Raw genomic sequence first — 13,981 nt, forward strand, 5'->3', positions numbered from 1 at the left:
CTTGGATGCCCTATTTTTTCCCTTTTTTATTCTTTTTGCATATCACTTTATATAATTTCTGTTGACCTGTCTTTAAGTTCATTAATCTTTCTTCAGCCAAGTCTACTGATAAGGCTGCCAAAGTATTTCTTTATGTTTTACATCATTTTTATTTGTGGCATTCCTATTGGTCTCTTTCTTATAGTTTCTATCTTGCTGTTGAAATTTCCCTTCTGTTCATGCATGCTATATACCTATTTCTCTAGATCATTTAACATATTTATCATGCCTGGTTTAAAAGTCTCTGTGTTAGGGTTTCAACATCTCGGTCATCTCTAGTTCTGCTTTTGTTGATTGCTTTATCTATTATCAATGAGTTGGGTTTTTTTTCGTTTTGTTTTAAGTGTTAACTTTCAATCAACTGCTGAAAATTATGCATAAACAGTAGAGAGACTGAAGTAAATAATTTTTATGCCCTTAGAAACATTATTTCATGTGTGGTGCAAGCAGAGAGGTGGTTGTTGACCTAGCCAGCAGTTGAGTTTTAAATCATTACCTTCAATGCACCACCGGCTTCAAAACCCTCCAGTGATGGGCCGCGTAAGCTTCCAGTGGGCTGAAGCCCTGGGGGGCTGTTCTCAATGTTCCCGCTCCGTCTTCTGCTCTCAGCCGCTCCTGGATGCCTGTGCCAGAGAGCTCTCCTCTCTCCTGCTCTCGCCCCTCCCACAGAAACAGGTGGCTATTGCTTGTTATTCCTGCTGAGCTCCTGGTGGTGGAAGGAGGGACGTTCTGTTGTTCTGAGCTTAGGCAAACCCTGTGAGTCTGGACCTTGGAGTTCGGGTTTTCTAAACATTCCTGCTCCTCGTTTCCATGGAGGCTGAACTCAGCTTTGTATTTGAGGTCAGTCTCAGGTGGGAGGAAGTTTCCCTGTTCCTCATCCTGCTCATTGCATCTTTGCATTCGTCCTGGGATGAGGGTCTCCACTGCCCTTCTCTCAGTCGCTCAAGGCTTTCGCTTACTAGCAGGAAAGGATAATGGAGAAAGGACAGAGTTTGGTGTCTGTTTCCCAGGAGCCGCTGATGGCCTCATGCAGGCCTGCGCCACTGAGGGGGCAACTTCCAGGCTCCTGCCCCACCCCCAAACTCCCTCAAGAAGGCCAGTAGAAAAGAGCCTGCAAGCGAGTCTGAACTTCCCCATGTCCCAGGCCTTCCAATACTTGAACCTGATCCACTGGCCGGTATCTGACCTTTAAGGATTCCTTAAAACCAGCTGCTTTGCTCTTCCCCGTGGTATGACAGCCACCTTTCTCCCTCCTTTGCTAAGTTTGGTGTAGTTTATGCCTCCCATCTCTCCTCAAAGGGGCTTTCCTCTGTTTGGAATTCAGCTCACATAGTTTTCTTGCACCCGAAGCTCTCACAGGGGCTCAAGCAAAGCTGTGATTTTGTAGACAACCTGGAGTTGAGAGGATGGGTGTGATTCTCCCCTGAGGCTTTCTACATAGTAAGAGGAAGCAGACGTTTAATATTTGGCATTTAATATTTGGGTGATTCTGGGTCACACAAGTAGACTCAACCTCTTCACATAAGAAGCTCACATTTTATTTATTTATTTATTTATTTTTTGCTGAGGAAGATTCGCCCTGAGCTAACATCTGTTGCTAATCTTCCTCTTTTTGCTTGAGGAAGATTGTCGCTGAGCTAATACCTATGCCCATCTTCCTCTATTTTGTATGTGGGTCACTGCCACAGCGTGGCAGCCAATGAGGGCTGTAGGTCCACACCCGGGAACTGAACCAGGACAGCCTAAGCAGAGTGTGCCAAACTTAACCACTAGGCCAGCCCAAGAAGCTCACGCTTTAAGAATGCATCTGATTCCACTTATTCTGGGGACTGGGTAAAATCCAGAAGGTCCCTAACCAGGCAGAGGAGATGACTCACCAGGGTTAGGGTTTAGCAGAGCCCAGAAGGTACTTGAGTCCCCTGAAGAGAATGAGCATGAGCTGTGTCCCAGGAGAGGCAGACAGTGAAACCAGGGACTAGCTCTCAAGTGCAGGGCCAAAAAGATGACAAAAAGCAATGAAAGTTGCGAATCAAGGAAATACACCTCCAGAGCCGCTTGTGAAATCAAAGCAAGGGCAGAGTCGTAATTCCGGGAAACGGCCTGAAGACAGCGCAGAACTTGAGGTTCCCTCTTTTTGGTACTGCTTCAGCAGGGTACGGCCATTTTCCCTCATGGACTTAGTTAGGATGCTGCAAGTACTTGCTATTCAATTGAGAAAGATTCAGGATGGCCAGAGTAGAAGAGGCTGACTGACGTGTCTAAGCACCGCAGACAAGAGAATATTCGAATCAGGGTTGTCTTCAGGTCATCTGCCATGGACGGAGTTGTGTGTCATCTCTCTGTTCCATGAGGACCTCCAATTGTGGTCATTGGAGATCAAAGTGTGGGAAAAAAGGAAGCCATTTCTCCTCCAACCAGAAGTTTAAAATTCAGGGGCTGCAAAGCAGCCTTCCTTGATTAGCTGTGCAACTTCCCATTTTTAAATAAGAACACCAGAAAAGTAACGTTTCTAAATCTGGAAGGAATGCTGAGTTGTTCTCTGGGCTGGTGTTTCTCAAACTTTCGTGTGTATTTGAGTTCCCTGAAATCTTGGGAATTCGCAGATTTTCATACCACAGCCCTGGGCTAGAGCCCCAGAGTATGTTTCCCATAAGCCCTGGGTGACACAATGCTGACATGACACAGTGTGGGGACCACACTCTTGGCAGCAGGATTCTGGAACACAAACCAAGAGCTGGAGCCAGGGCTTGTTGAGCATCCCAGAGGATGCACATGCTCACAGCTTTGTGAGAGGCAGGGGCACATAGTTAGAGACACCACAAGGTGACGAAAGGATGCGTCACCTTGAGGACCTGAAACTGAGATTTTATCAAGGGCCTTGCTGGAACGACTGGGACTTCCCCAGGTTTCCAAGACAGATCTAAGGCACAGCAAAAGCAGCAACGGCAGTTCCATTCAACAGGGCTGTGATCAATACAACCACCCACTCTGAGCCTGACGCTAAGCTGAGCATTTTTAGGTATGTTGTTATCCCAATCTTCATTATCGACTTGCTTTTCCAAACTAACACACTCTATATGAATGAATATATTACCACAAGCCTGGGAAATGTTGCAAATTTCTTATTTGCAAATTTCAGTTTGTTTTGTCTGCATATTTCTAGTCCTGCTCTTAATCCTTCAAATTTACCCCGCCAGCAATAGGACTTTCCTAGCCATCCCATTATCCACAATCCTTCTAGCATTTCTGCTGTGCGTATTCCTCGATATTCAGCGATATTTCTATCAGTGGACGTAGTTTATGCTAAAGGTAACTGGCCATCTGATGCTACTGGTGAGCTCTTCTAAACCTACACTTGTTTGAAAGTGCACACACTGGGGATACATGATATATTTAAAGAGAGAGCTTAGGAAAGGCCAATTTGCCAACATAACGTAGAACACCTGGGGTCTCCTTAACAACAGATCTGTCGGCATGAAAGTTATCACCAAAAAAAAAAAGAACATCCTGCTGATGCTTACAATGGCGATATGGTCTCCACCAATCTGTGGTCTTTTCCTCTGAGGTTTTATTATCAGCCCCTCAGTGACACAAATTACGTATTAGATACTTAATTGCTATTAGGAGAAACTACATGCAGGTTTTCATTTATAGATAAGATCACCCACCGCTTCAAGTTGCAAGTCTATCCGTCCCAAATCCATCTTTATCTGATCGTTAGTTCCTAGAAAAAGCTATTCCTAAAAATCGCTTTAAATTCGACTATAAAATGGTGAGTCTTGTTTTGAATTTTCTTCCGGGAATCAAACAGTGCCATCTGTTCTGCCATGGTTGTGGTGCGGGCGTCGGGCATCAGCGCTGTTTTATGGGTCAAATGGAACGGGTGTGCTCAGATGCCCTGCATTCTTGTTAATGTCTGAGTGCTAATAACTGGTGCTCATCAGTATTTCCAGTTCTCTGCCTTCGGAGCATCGATTGCCCTTCTCCACCCACTTATCATTAGGTGTTGCCACATGACTCGCTTTGGTTCATACAATGAGGCCAGAGGAGATATGTTGCACTTTTGGGCAAAGCCCTTAGGTTCTGGTGTTCAGTCTGCCCCATTCTCTCTCCTCTCCAGGGGTCTCCAAATGGTGGAACCATGTCAGCTTGCCTCCCTGAGGGAGGGCAGTCGGGGCAGACCTGGGATGGGTAGGTGGCATGAGCAGGAAATGAGATTGTTTGTCACCATAGCAGCATCCTGACTATCCTAGGCTAGTTTATCCTAAGGGACAGGGTTAGAAAATTCCAAAGGCAAGCAAAGATTTCCCTAAAGAGAAATGGCCTTAAAACTTTCTTAACCTCTTCAAAGACTTCCTCAAGAGAGGTGTTCCAGTGGCTCTAAAGGCCACATAAATGCTTGGGTCATTTTACTCCTCCTTGCCTTGTGAAGCAAGTGTCCTCCACCTCCCAGAAGGCATCAGAAAGGTGCGTTCACAATTCTGGCTAACACGCTGGAGTGTCTGCTCCGTGCCAAGCACTGTGCATGGCTTTTCTGCTATTTTTCACTCCTGCCTTTGAGGAGGAAAGATTACAGACAAGGAAAGTGGAATTGAGAGAGGAGGGGAAACTCACCCAAGCTTGCATAACCAGGAAGCAATGAAGCTGGGGGTCCGCCTTAGGCTCGTAGTAGAGTACTCACAACATATTGATCCATTTCCATACCCACATCCTACGACTGGAAGAAGTACCATGCAGAGACGCTGACTTTATGCTGGTGGTCCCACAGATCGTTGTTAATATCCACACATGTGGCTTAGGAGCAACAGGTCTCAGTAAGAGCAGGTTAAGCTGAATAATCTAGACACCTCGGACAGCACAGAAGCGAGGACGAAAGCAACGCATTAATATGGAGAACCTCCTGTGTCCTGGATGTCGCATTCTCGTTTAAAACTCACAAGCTTTATGCAGACTAGATGCTATCTCCATTTTACAGATGCAGAAACTGAGGCTTGGAGAGACATTAAATAACGGGACCCTAAAGCATCTAGTGCACGTCAGAACTAGATTTCGATCCAGAATGTGCCCTCTATGGAGCCCGTGCTCTTTCCCCCATACCATCGTGCGAGATTTTATAGAACTGGGTTATGGGAAAGGCAGGTCTTTCCAGAAATCACTAGAAAGGTCAGGCATCTGGACAGCTGCGCCAGGAATAGGGAGTAAGGCCCCGGGACACTGAGAACGGATGAAAACCCATCTGCTCCATAATTCCACCTCATGGCCAGGCCCGGACAGAGTGAAGATGTTGTGCTTACCTCTCACATCTGACCCAGATCACCAAGTTCTTTTAATGAGACATCAAAATTTTGCTGCTTTTTTGACAAACTGGTGAGGTTTCATTTTAAACAGCAAAAGGCAATTTAGCTGATGGCTCTTCCCACCAAATCCATTGTCCCCTTCTTTCTGGACACATGGTCACTCAGCTGGAGAATACATTTGCAAAAATCGGAGAATCAACTTGATTTCTATAATGGTGCCTTTTAATTTCATTAAGCTAATTTAATTTGATTTATTACTTTAATTAATACCCAGGGAACTATGACTTTAGTTTAGACAAAAACTATCCCAAATTTTAAGTTAAGAAACCTACTAACTGGGATTTATAGAACACATGTCTAAATTTCTCTGCTCTAAGAACTCTGGAGATGATGGCACTCTACGTAAATTGGCAGGAGTGGGAAGACGAGGAAATCTCCTCCCTCTGAGTCCTGAGTGTCACCTTTCCTTCAGGAATTGCCTTAGAATCTTAACAAAAGCAGACGTTGCTTCTCCCCCTTGGGAAAAGCCTACATTACGTTGGTTTCATTGCTGTGAGGCACGTTCGAGGGCACTGAGAAAACGAGTCCGACCGAACCATCCTGCTGTCCCTTTGTCCCTGTGGGATGCAACGTTCATCAGTGTCCAAGCATCATTTGCTTTGCCTCCACCCACTGTTGAAAGCGGGAGCTTTTTGTTGTCTCAATAGCCCGACCCAACCACTTCACACCGCCCTACCCCCTGGCATGGGCCCACATGGTTTGAGGGACGGACACTGGGAGGAGCCCTGCCCACAATGGGACTCTGTGGTCTCCTTCAAAAAGGGGAGGAATTTTGACCCGTTTAAATAAGTCCCACTGTGTAGACATGTGGACCAGTGTTGTTACCCAAATATGATTCTCGTCTCTCTTTGAGCAGATATTCCTGGGGACATTAAACATCCTTTTCACTGTGTCTGAAGCGAAAAAAGAAAGAAAAAGTAGATCCCTCTCTTTTCTCTAATAGAAAAAGTAACAAGCCAGAATATTTCTAGAAACAAAGGGAATTTTCACAGGAACTTTGTAAACACAATACATTTTGTCAACACCCTCATCTCACAGCCACGACACACAACGTGCATCTTTTGTCTTTGGGGAAGAAGCACACAGAAATAAACAAAACAGTTTATTAACACCATTCGATTTCTAAAATAAAACCAAAAATCACTACATGACGAAAACAGAGAATCCTCCAAGAGTCTTACGTGAGAAATACAGACTTCTAACGTATGCTGTCTCAATTTAACATATATGAACTGATGCATTATCCCCATTTTTGTGATGATCAAACTGAGAGGTTGGATAACTGGGTCAGAGTTCAACCAGAGAAGCAAAACCAGTAGAATAGGTGCATAACTGGTCTGTAAGCCCATTTTCTCTGCATCTGATGCTGGAGATTGAAGTCCACAGGACAGACAGGAAGGAAGGAGAATGGATAAAGAACAGGAGAGATCAAAGGCAGCTGGACCCTAAGTCATGAGCTGGAACCCCACGAGGATGGATGACACCAAGGTCAGTTCTTGTTGCCATGGACCTTAGTGACAAGAGTGTCCTGCAGAAGCCAGGGCCCTTCGTCACAGAGCTAAACACATGCATGAGCAAGGAGCCAGATAAGGTGCAGGGGATGAAGGCTGCATGGAATGCCAAGCCCAAGGGCTTTATACACAGAAAATCATGAAGTCTGTGGATAGGAACAGTTTGCATCTTCTTTCAGATCTGTGTGCTTTCTTTTTCTTGCTTTGCTGCACTGACTATCATCTCTAGTACAATGTGAAATGGGAGTGACGAGAGTGGACAGCCTTGTCTTTTCCATGCTTTTTTTTCTCTTTTGTGTTTTTTTAAAATGGCTTTATTGAGATATAGTTCACATACCATACAGTTCCTCTATTTAAGTGCCATTCAATAGGTTCTTAGGATATTCGTAGATATGTGCACCCATCTCCAAGTCAATTTTAGAGTATTTTCATTACTTCAAAAAGAAACCCCACGCTTTTTAGCACCCACTCCTTATTCCTGCCCCCTGCCACACCATCCCCAGACAGCAACTGCTAATCTACTTTCTGTCCCTATAGATTTACCCATTCTGGACTTTCCTATCACTGGAATCATATGGTACATGCATGTTGTGAATGGCTTTTGCACTTAGCATAGTGTTTTCAAATTTCATCCAAGTTACAGCATGTATCAGTACTTCATCCCCTTTTTTTGGCCAAATAATACTCCATTGTATGGATATATCACATTTTATTTATCCATTCATCCAGTAATAGACATCTGGGTTGTTTCCACTTTTTGGTTACTACGAATAACGCTGCTGTAAATATCCATGTGCAAGTTCTTATGTGGACATATATTTTCATTTATCTTGGGGGTACACCTAAAAGTAGAATTTCTGGGTCATTTGGTAACTCTGTTTAATCATTTGCAGGACTGCCAGCCTGTTTTCCAAAGGAACTGCACCATTTTGTGTTCCCACTAGTGGTGTATGAGGGTTTCAGTTTCTCCACATTCTCAACAATATTTGTTCTTATTGACTTTTTAACTCTAGACATCCTACTGAATGAGAAGTGGTAGCATTGTGGTTTTGATTTGCATTTCCCTGATGACTAATGATGCCAAACATCTTTTCATGTACTTATTGGGCATTTTTATATCTTCCTTGAAGAAATCTACTCAGATCCTTTGTCCATCTTTGAATTGGGTTATTTTGGTGATGGACCTCAAGGTCCATCCATGTCATTGTCAATGGCATGATTTCATTCTTTTTTATGGCTGAATAATATTCCATTGTGTATATACCACATCTTCTTTATCCATTCATCCATCGATGGACCCTTAGGTTATTTCCGTATCTTGGCTGTTGTAAATAATGCTGCAATGAACGTGGAGTGCAGATATCTTTCAGGTTAGTGTTTTTATTTCCTTCGGATAAATACCCAGAAGTGGAATTGCTAGATTATATGGTAGTTCTATTTTTAATTTTTTGAGAAACCTCCATACTTTTTTCCAGTGGCTGCACCAATTTACATTCCCACCAACAGTGCACGAGGGTTCCCTTTTCTCCACATCCTTGTCGACCCTTGCTATTTCTAGTCTTTTTGAAAGTAACCATGCTAACAGATGTGAGCTGATATCTCAGTGTGGTTTTGATTTGCATTTCCCTGATGATTAATGATGTAGAGCATTTTTTCATGTGCCTCTTGGCCGTCTGTATGTCTTCTTTGAGAAATTGTCTATTTCAGATCTTCTGCCTATTTTTTAATCAGATTGTTTGCTTTTTTGCTATTGAGTTGTTTGGGTTCTTTATATATTTTGGATATTAGCCCCTTATCAGATATTTGACTTGCAAATGTTTTCTCCCAGGGTTTTCTTTTCATTTTGTTGATGATTTCCTTTGCAGTGAGGAGCAAACTCTTTCCCTACTCTTTCTGGTATTCCGATGATACAAATGTTGGCTCTCTTGGTGCTATCTCAAAGTTCCCTGGCTCTGTTCGGTTTTTTTCAGTCTCTTTTCTTTCTGTTGTTCAAGTTGGATAACTTTGTTGATTAATCTTCCGGTTCACTGACTCATTCCTCTGTCTGCTATCGAACCCACCCAGTGAAGTCTTTTACTCATTTTCTCATTTTCATTATTTCATTTTCAGTTCTAATTTCCACTTAGTTCTTCTTGATGTCTTCTCTTTCTTTGCTGATAATTTCTATCTTTCCATTCATTTCAAGGAGCATTATTATAATAACTATTTAAAGTCTTAATCTGATAATTCCATCCTCGGCGTCCTCTCAGTATGTGCAATTGTTGATTGTCTTTTCCTGTGCAAGTTGAGATTTTCCTGGTTCTTTGTACACAGCATAATTTTGGCTTGTATCTGGCAAATTTGAATACCATAAGCTTCTGGGTCTTGCTTCACTTCCATGAAGAATATTGGTATTTTTTTATTTCGCAGACAATCAATCCACTCGGGTTCCAGCTCCAAGTTCCTGCCGGCCTTCCATGGATTGTGTTTCCAAAGACAGATCAGTTTTCAGAGCTGTGGCAGGACTATTCACATCTGTCCTATGTATATGGCACCCAGTAGCCAGTCTCGGGCCTGGGTGGTGACTTGTCCCACAGTTCCATAGTTCAGCACCAGATGTCTTACAGTAAGCTGTACAGGGTCAGATCCATGCATGCACAGCTCAGGGGTGCCCAGGATTCACAAACAATGTTATGGGGTCACTTTTCTGGGCTCCTCCCTCTCTGAAAGCTCCCAGGATTCCAACGATTCCTTTGGTCCCCCCACCAGACAGCTCTGGCTTCAATAACCCACATCACCCCTCACTCCCTTGGATTGTGTCTGCCTCCAGGGCCAAGCTGCAGGAGCAGAGATGGAGAGAAAATCTCAGGTGGATCTGTTCCCCCCTCTTGGGACCTCATTTCCTCCCATCAGAGAGGAGGGTTCTCCTTCCTCCCTCAGAGATGAGGCAGCTGTGCACTTCCACTGCCACTGGGGTTGTCTGAGGGCTGGGGCACAGGATAAGAAAAGTGGGGGATGCCCACCCAATCTCAGCACTGGGCATCCCATTTCCAAATCTTTGAGCCAGAACTAGCTGGTTTCTGCTAGTGCTTTTTCTTTTTTTTTTTTTTTTTAAGATTTTATTTTTTCCTTTTTCTCCCCAAAGCCCCCCGGTACATAGTTGTGTATTCTTCATTGTGGGTTCCTCTAGTTGTGGCATGTGGGACGCTGCCTCAGCGTGGTCTGACGAGCAGTGCCATGTCCGTGCCCAGGATTCGAACCGACGAAACACTGGGCCGCCTGCAGCAGAGCGCGCGAACTTAACCACTCGGCCACGGGGCCAGCCCCTGCTAGTGCTTTTTCTATCCACACCTACTAAATCACTTCTTCCCTCACATCTGATGCCATTTGACTGAAATTATAGAGTCAATAGTGCCTAGGTGATGAGGACCATTTCATTTTTTAAAATTTTTATTTATTTATTTATTTAGAGATTGGCACCTGTATTAACATCTGTTGCCAATCTTCTTTTTTTTGGTTTCTTCTTCTCCCCAAAGCCCCCCAGTACCTAGTTAGAGATTCTAGTCATAGGTCTTTCTGGCTCTGCTATATGGGACGCCACCTCAGCATGACTTGATGAGCGGTACTAAGTCTGTGCCCAGGATCCGAATTGGTGAAACCCTGGGCTCCTGAAGCAGAGCACCCAAACTTAACCACTTGGCCACAGGGCTGGCCCCTTCATATTTAAATTAAGAGACTTGTTTTCCTTTTGAGAACCATGTAACAACACTAAATTCATTACCTAAAATCCCAGCTCAAATCCATTACCCTAAACCAACAATTTTCACTTTCTCTTCCTGTGTTTCTTAATAAGCATACAAAATTACTTTTCAAATGTGCCTTAGGTTTTCTTTCAATGGTATTTATTGAATGCCTACTATAAGCCAGGCGCTGGACCACTTGGACATCCAAAGATCAACAAGATAGATTATCCCTCATCCCTGCCATTATGGAGTTTATTGTCTGCGAGGGAAATGGACAGAAAAACCCTACGATTTTAAATGGTGTAAAGGTTATAAAGGGAACAGGCAGGTGGTAAACAGAGGAAAATGGGCGACTGAGTGGAAAGGATAATCCGTCAATGTATTTCCTACCATATGAATTCAGCAGTAGTTTGTCAAGTTCCATTTTTTTAAAACTCTATGAGAATTGAAAGAGCGTACACTGACTTTATAGAGTTTTAGAGAATTGACACACTTACATTACTGAATCTTCTTGCCCAAATCCGTGGTACATCTAATTATTTAGGTATTCCTGTTTCCTCTCTAGCGTAGATATGTAGTTTTGTGCATGTTCCATATAAATGGGTCTTGCAAATCTATTAAGTTTAATCATATACATTGGTGTTTTATTGCAAATAGGATTCTGTTGGGCGGAATGCTGCTAACGCCGTCCACGGAGTACAACGTTCCCCGTGATTTTCCAACAGATCGCTTTGACCCGGATTATGGACTTAAGTGGTATACCAATTGTTTTTAATAACAAAAGAAAAAGTCCTGCTCAAGCTCTTAGCATGACTAACTTTTTTGGTGAACAAGAACTATTCTTGATGATCCACGAAAAAGAGCGAGAAAATGGGATCCCTCCGTGATGGGTATTGCCATCCGCCTCCCCGCTCTTAGGGCAATTATTTCCTTCCACGGTGTTATTTTCACCTCTTCAGTAAACCTTGTATTTGGTTGAACCCCACTGATAAGAAACGTGCTACTGAAATTTCTTCCTACTCATACCTTTAGGAGTAAAGCAAATAACAAGAAAACAACTTAAAAGAAGGGATTTATTTTTGTAAAATGCCTGGCAGAGAGCAGACTCCTAATCGTGTTGAAAGCACGAATGAACGTCAAAAGGGATTTTTAAGGAACGTGTTGGTATACATTCCGCCTGACCTTTCATGATTCTTGCGAAATGAAAATTTGTGTTGGCTGGAGGGTGAGTTGTAACAGCAGCTGTAACAGTCAGCTTTCCAACCTCAGTGACTTCACACACTAGAGCTTTGTTTCTCATGCGTGTGAAAATCTCATCACCTCTCAGCCTTTAGAGGGAGAGGAATCTGCCTCCACACAGCTCTTCAGGGCCCCAGGCTCCTCTCTCTGTGGCTCCACATTCTCTACGGCATTTGCAAGGTGACTTCAAAGGCCACAGAAGAGGTGGCAGCTGGAAAATGGCAGCATTTAGATGCTTAATGTATTGTTTCCTTACAGCCCTGCAGCAGGAACTGAGGTACCAAACAGTAATCGACACTGAGGATGATGACCCTGAATTAATGAGACAGCCTAGATCATTGCAGAAACCAGCTAAAAACGTGGACATGCATTAAGATTATTAGTAAACTAATTCGCATTTTAAATACGTTTGCAATGTTAAAATTTCCAAATCTCTCATTTAAAGAGAAAATATAATAAGCCGGAGCGCTGCATCTCTGAGTCATTTTACTCACCAGAGTTTTACCTGTGTAAGTATGGCTGAATAAAGACTGGCGATTACATAACAGGGCACACTCTCAGCACACACATTATTTCTGAAACCACAGAAGCCAAACCACAGTGGAAAATTCTGCTACTCTGGAGAGAAATAGCAAGATAATTGTCTGCAAAGTTTCCTATTCTGCTATGCATTCTAAGGTGGCCTATATTTCTAATGCCTCTTAAAGGCCACAGGATTAAGGAGGAGTTAGCCTCTATGCACAAAGTATATGCGCAAACTTCATATTACGATGGTTAAAGTCGAGGGCAGATGGCGTGCTAAATAGCACTCGTAGCACCATGCTTTGTGGAAAAGGATCGGGAGTCCTGGTGCTTAGATCTTGGCAAAGGCTTTGCTTCTTTGGCTCTGTGTTCAATCTCACAGACAGGCCTTGAGTATTCGTGAGATATTTAAAATATTTCATGAGACTTAAGATTTCACTGCTTTCTCAATATACGAATAAATTCCTGAGAATTCTGAAGATCTGTATCGACCGCTTTTTTGAGAACCACGTAGGTCAAGGAGTAGACGTCAGCTATAAAAACAACCGGTTAAACACATATAAATATGTCTATATATACATATTCCCTTTGTACTGCAGTAGTCTCAGAAGTGGGCTGGGGAAATTGCTGGATTTCACGTCCTGAAGCAGGTCCTTCAAGACATGAGACTATTTTGTCTACAAAACCACAGCGGAGAATATTTCCTCCCAGGAAGCTTCTGTGACTGACTGATCCAGAAAAGTCAATAATTAGTAGAAGTGATTAGAGCACTGTGTGTGGGGGCCCATGACTGACACAAGACTCAGCAGTGACATCACTCGACAGCCCCCTCTAAGAGGAGCCCCACACCAGTAGCGCCATGAGAACAAAAACAACTTACCTTTCTTCCCCGGGGCCCCCACTCCTGCGGTCCCTGCGTGTGTCCTCACCCTCCTGCCGTCCAGCTTCCCAGCATTCACCTCTCCTGTCCTTGCCCATCCCTCTCATCCTTGTACCTTCTCCTCCCAACGCTTGACCACAGTAAATCAACTGAATATCTATTCCTTCCTTTGGAGAAAGTTGGTCAAGCACTCTATTTCCTAGTTTTCTGAGCCTTCAATTTATTTTCTCGGTAGAAAAAATTGTAAGTTTCTTTGCTGTTTCTTGGGAGGTACATTGCCAAATATTTTTATAAGCCCATGGCAACATTTTATCACTTTCTTTTTCAAAGAAATGGAATAGCTGGAGTTAAGCTGCCCCTTCTACTCAAGTACTATGACTGAAAATGCGAAATGGGTAGGTGACCTAATTTTACTTGTCTCTACAACTGGGCACATTATGTAGATGATCTTATTTAAATACCCAAATATGACCAGAAAAACGTGAAGTGGTTTTAGGCAGTTGGCGGGGTGGGGGTGTGGAGGGTTGGGGAAGGGAGGGCTGCTTCTAAGACATTAAATAACTTCGCTGATCCTTCTGCCTGACTTTGAGCACTGTTGCCCCAGCCAACAGCATGCCGGCTCGTCGTCTTACGGAGTCCCAAGGCTCCTTCTGGAGCATCGGGAATGGATGTTCTCCAGAAGGTGTTCTCTTGGTCACTTAGAAGTCCCAT

The 13,981-nt window shown here is 43.5% G+C and overlaps 1 protein-coding gene across 1 annotated transcript in view; it reads right to left on the reverse strand.

The window, feature by feature from the left end:
• The window catches only part of CCR6 (C-C motif chemokine receptor 6), a 74,427-nt gene extending 60,769 nt beyond the window's left edge, over positions 1-13,658 (reverse strand). The window contains exon 1 of the mRNA XM_070517339.1: positions 13,271-13,658. The gene's annotated coding sequence lies outside the window, so the exon portion shown is untranslated. The remainder of the gene's footprint in view (positions 1-13,270) is intronic.
• Between the last annotated feature and the right edge of the window lie 323 nt (positions 13,659-13,981).

This window comes from Equus asinus, chromosome 1, assembly GCF_041296235.1.
Source record: "Equus asinus isolate D_3611 breed Donkey chromosome 1, EquAss-T2T_v2, whole genome shotgun sequence".
Lineage (NCBI taxonomy): Eukaryota > Metazoa > Chordata > Mammalia > Perissodactyla > Equidae > Equus > Equus asinus.